Source organism: Cupressus sempervirens, chromosome 3, assembly GCF_028749045.1.
Source record: "Cupressus sempervirens isolate cs-2001-9-10 chromosome 3, ASM2874904v1, whole genome shotgun sequence".
NCBI classification, from domain to species: Eukaryota; Viridiplantae; Streptophyta; class Pinopsida; order Cupressales; family Cupressaceae; genus Cupressus; species Cupressus sempervirens.
In genome coordinates this window covers 666817461-666822835 of record NC_143120.1, presented here as the reverse complement: position 1 = coordinate 666822835, position 5375 = coordinate 666817461, and positions in this window count along the sequence as shown.

The window sequence follows — 5375 nt, the reverse complement described above, 5'->3', positions numbered from 1 at the left end:
ATTAAGGAGTAGATTTTAGCATAGGGATTCCTATATGAAAAGGGATAAGGAGAAGGACTAAAAAATCTTTCACAAGGATGCTCAGCCAAAAAGAGATAAGTTGGATGATGACACCTTGAATGATTTAAGAAAGAAGTTATGTTTCATTGTAGAGAGCCTTGGTATTTATCTCATAAGTGTCCTCTCAAGGCTAAGGCAAATCAAATGGAGTATTTCTTAGAAAAAGAGTCACAGTCAGAGAGAGAGGATTAGCAGTCTGATTTAGATGAGGATAGCACTATAGAGGAGAGTAGCATTCTTGAGGATGAGAAGTCATTAGCACAATTAACAGGGGCTTAGAAGGAAATCGCTTTTAAGGTTAGAGGTACTATCCAAGGGAAGAAAGTGATCTCACTTATTGACACTGGGGCTACACATAATTTTATAGATGCACAATTGGTAGCCAAGACAGGTCTATAGACTAAGGAGCACATCATATTTTGAGTTATGGTATCTAATGGTGACAAACTATTATGTACTCAAAAGATATCTAATCTTCACATCGGGTTTGGAGATGGCTATGAGTTTGAAGATGAGTTCTATGTGGTAGACATGAGAGACTATGATGTCATCATTGCCATGGTATGGATGGCCTCACTAGTAGAGTTCACACTTAACCTAGCAAAATTGGAGATAAAGTTTTAGCACGAGAGATGAACTGTTGTACTTAGAGGACTTTTAGATGGGAGTTGTAGAGTAGTTTCCCTGAGGAGAATGCAAAGAATTTTTTGACATAATAACATAGAGTGGGTAGTAGAATGTTTCACTATACCAACTTCACAAGAGCCACATGTGAAGAGTCATCCACCAGATATTCAAGAGATACTTGACAGGCACACTAAGGTATTTGGTGAGATTCCACATGGGGTTCACCCTGACAGGGGGATAAAGCATGTTATTGAGCTTGAGGAGGGAGCCAAACTAGTCATGATTACTCCTTATCGTCATCCTAAGAAACATAAGGATGAGATAGAGAAGGCAATTAAGGATTTTTTTGAAATAGGGCATATTAGGCCTAGTAAGAGCCCCTTTGCTTCAGCAATAGTGTTGGTAAAGAAGAAGGATGAGATGATGCGCATGTGCATCGATTATAGGGCATTAAATAAGAAGACCATTATGAATAGATATCCCATCCCATGAATAGATGATTTGATTGATGAGTTACATGGTGCATTCTTTTTTACAAAGATTGATCTATGGTTAAGGTATCATCAGATCAAGATGAGGGAGGAGGATATTGAGAAGACAACTTTTTGATGTCACTATGGCCACTTCAAATTTTTGGCTATGCCATTTGGGCTAACCAATGTCCCTACTACATTCCAGAGTTGCATGAATCAGGTATTCAGGGAGTAGCTTAGGAGATTTGTATTGATTTTCTTTGATGACATTTTAGTCTTTAGTAAGACTTGGGAGGAGCATTTACAACATCTTGAGATGGTGTTGTCCAATTTTGAGAAAGAGTCACTATATGCCAAGGAATCTAAGTGTGAGTTTGGGATGACTTAGCTACTATACCTTGGGCATATCATCAACGTCGATGAAGTTCAGGTAGATCCTAAAAAGATTAGGGCTATTGTTGATTGGCCTACTCCTACAAGTCTTACATAGCTCAAGGGATTCCTTGGTCTCTGTGAATTTTACAAGAGATTTTTTAAGAGATTTTCATAGATCATTTCGCCTTTGATAGACCTTACCAGGAAAGGGACCTTCACATGGACAGAGGTAGCTCAGAGAAGCTTTGATCATTTTAAGAAGGTGATGTCATCATGTCCAGTACTAGCTCTACAAAATTTTACAAAGCCATTTGAGCTTCATTGTGATGTGTCAGGAGATGGGCTTGGGGTAGTCATGATGCAGGAGAAGCATCCCATTTTTTTTGAGAGTATGAAGCTTTGTGGAGTGGAGAGGAGCTATTCCATGTATGATTTGGAGATGTTGGCTATAATGCATGCATTAGCTAAGTTTCAGTCCTACCTAGTTGGGGAAAAGTTTGTTATCAAAACCAATTACAACAGCATCAAATACTTCATAAATCAACATGATTTGAATGATAGACAATAGAAGTGGATGAAAAAGTTATAGGCCTATGAATTTGACATTGAGTTTCTCAAAGGTAAGAAGAATGTGGTGGAAAATGCTTTATCCAAGAGACCTCATATTTGTGCTCTAGCTAAGATTATAGGAGATTGGAGAAATAAGATCATAGAAGAGTATGTGAGGGACACTTAGGCTTCTGGAGTAACTGTAGGCACCATACATGATGATCATTATGTGGTGATGGATCGATTGATAAAGTTTTAGGGTAGGATATATTTGATTCCTTCATCATAGTTTAGGGAGGTAATGCTGAAGGCATTTCATGATGCACCTACAGTTGGAAATCCAAGGGTCTTTAAGACATATAGGTAGATCCATGAGTGGTTCACATGGAAAGGGCTCAAAGATGATGTTTAGAAGCATGTTAGGGAGTGTGCAATTTGCTAGTAGAACAAGGGAGAGCACACATATCCTGTAGGGTTGTTACAGCCTTTGCCCATTCTAGATAGGAAATGGGACAGTATTTCTATGGAATTCATCATTGGGTTACCACGAGTACAAGGGAAAAGATTGCATCTATGTGATAGTTGACCAGCTAACAAAGTTTCCTCACTTCTTTGCTATTCCATCCACTTACATAGTAGCATAGGTGGTTGATCTTTTCTTCAGAGAGATATTCAGGTTACATGGGCTACCTAGTTTCATTGTCAATGATTAGGATAGTAAATTCATGAGTACTTTTTGGCAAGAACTATTTCTTTTGTATGGTATAGATCTTACACCTAGCACTAGTTATCATCCACAAATAGATAGGCAAATAGAGATTGTGAATAAATGGGTGGAAGGATATCTAAGGAACTATGTGACTGCACAATAGAGTGCTTAGTTCAAATGGCTACATATGGGAGAATATTTTCATAACACCGCTTATCATATGTCCATCAAGATGACTCCATTCATGGCACTATATGGTTATGAAGCACCTAGTTTCATGGATTTGGTTTTGGGGGATAGTAGAGTGCCCAAAGAAAAACACTTATTGTAGGATAGTCAGGATATTTTGAGGGTGCTCAAGAAGAATATACAACAAGCCCAAAGTAAATAGAAATTGTATGCTGACCAGCATTAGATAGAGCATAGTTTTGAGGTTGGGGATATGGTTTACCTAAGGCTACAACCATATAGATAGTCATCACTCAAGAAAAGTAGAGTAAAGAAGTTGAAGCCTAGGTTTTATGGCCCCTATAGAGTGATTCACAAGGTGGGCAAGGTTGCTTACAAGATTGAGCTTCCAAAAGGTTGTCAGGTGCATAATGTGTTTCATGTGTCAAGGCTTAAGAAAGCCATTGGTCAGAGAGTTGTGCCTTAAACTAAATTACCACCATTAGATGAGGAGGGAAAGCTCATATTAATTCTTGCAGCTATTCTAGATACTAGGAAAAGGACTCTATGAAGTAGGTTGATTAAAGAATATTTATTCAAATGGAGATATCTGCCAGAGGAATATGCTACTTGGGAGAGTGAGTAGGTGCTACAGCAAATAGGACTAAGATTGCTTGAGGACAAGCAATTTCAAGGAGGGTTGACTATAATGACCGCATCTTTTAGCCTTCACATTCTCCAAAGTCTAAGTGGAGCATAAGAGAAAATTAAATTAATTTCTTATAAAGTCATTAAATAAATCAAAATTAAATATTAAAAGGGGACTTTATATTTAATTAATTTAATTAATTATTGTATTACAAGGGAGAAGCTTCTAGAATGTGTATTAATTATTGGAAAGGTGGAAGCCTCTAGTAATTTAATTTTCTAGAAGCGCAAATAATTATTGTATTACAAGGGAGGAGTTTCCATAGAGTGCATTAATTATTGGAAGGGGGAAGCTTCTAGCACTTGCAATTAATTAATGTTTTAGTTCTTTCTAGAAGGGAGAAGGAAAAGGATAAATAGGGGTGAGAGTCTCATTGTTTAGCATCGGATTTTCTTGAAAGACATTTGATAAGAGCTTGGATGTGTGAGTCACATATCTTTCTTGGCAATAGAGGACATTCATCCTCTCTTGTAACATTCTAGATGTCATTCCCTTGGGGTTTGGCCTTTGGAATACATTGCTTTGTACTTGATTTTATCATTTTGAGAACTAATATAATTTCAACATTGGTTCAATCTTTAGTTTGCATAAAAAAAATATTTCAGTAGTTGGTTTAGTTTTTGGACATTTCCAAGGTGCCCATTATAGTGGTATCAGAGCTTACTTGCAAAGTGTTTCATGAAGTTATAACTAGTAGGTGCCCATTACATATGTTTCGACATTATCTTCTACTTCATCCTCATCCTCGCTTTCATCTCTTATGGGAAGATTCATTTCTCTATGCATTTGTTCTTCCAATGCTTGTATTTGTCTTTGGAGGGCTCAAAAACCCTTAGGTGCAACACCTACATCTCTTCTGCCACACTCTCTTCATGGAGGCATTTTTGCACTTCCATTGAAACCCTAGCGTGAATTGTCTCACAATCAGTGATCTATCTACATGCTTAGCCCAAACCATGGTCCTAGTGTGAACTACCTCATAGTCAGCAATTTGTCTACACACTCAAGAACTCTAGCTCTGATACCACTTGATGTAGGGTGCTCCCCTTAATACCATAAATTCATAATAGAAACATAGAAACAACTAAAAATGCAAGAACAAAATATGGACATCTTATTTACACCACAAATGGAGAATTATAGAATTTGTAAGTACAATATGCTAACCCACATGGGCACCTTCGGTAGAATAATTTGTATGACAAGCTGCGAACTATCACCCAAAGCTGTCCTAGACAATGTTCATGCCTTTCTTAAATCTAGGTAATTTTGTGCCACCCAGGAAGTTTCTAGATGCTCAAACTCAACATCTATGGCTAATAGCCCCTAACAATACACATAGAGTTGGTCAAATATATGTTTGAAAATTTATTTTAGAAATTTTGGGACCCAACTTCCAAAGGCCATAACTCACAAATGGTTGCTCTGATTGGCTACTATAACCACTTTTTAAGAATGCCAGCTCCTAATCTATAGGCTTGGAAATGTGTTCGTGCACTTCCGTCAAGTTTTTGGACCTCATTTGGGCACTCTAATTCCTCCAATGGTGAGCCTGAATATTTTTCCACAAATGTTTCCACTGAAAATCCGCAATGACTTCTATGATACTAATGCTTGAGCAATGAGATTTTTACGGTACTCTTACAAGTCTAAAATGAACCTTCCTATAGAAAATGAGAACATTCTGAACTTGTATGAAAAACTT